We start from the raw sequence: 284 nt of genomic DNA, 5'->3' as shown, positions 1-284 counted from the left end.
AAATGTAAATCCGAGAAAACATGTATGTTGGAGTCTAGAGACAAGGAAGCCGGAGACAAGACTTCTCCGCCTGAGACCCACGGCACCCAGGGGGGCTCACGTGTTCCTCTATGAAGAGATCTTGGGAGACCGGTCACATAAAGACCAAAGCAAACCAGGAAAATGGGGGGGAAAGGGAAGGAAACTGGCAATTCACGGGAAAATGCAAATGGCTGACAGACCCCAGGGACAAACATTCCGACTCGACTCCGAGAAACGCTAACCCGAACGCCAGCGATTGCGCC

This window comes from Myotis brandtii, unplaced genomic scaffold, assembly GCF_000412655.1.
Source record: "Myotis brandtii unplaced genomic scaffold, ASM41265v1 scaffold1554, whole genome shotgun sequence".
NCBI classification, from domain to species: domain Eukaryota; kingdom Metazoa; phylum Chordata; class Mammalia; order Chiroptera; family Vespertilionidae; genus Myotis; species Myotis brandtii.
This window is presented reverse-complemented; position numbering follows the sequence as displayed.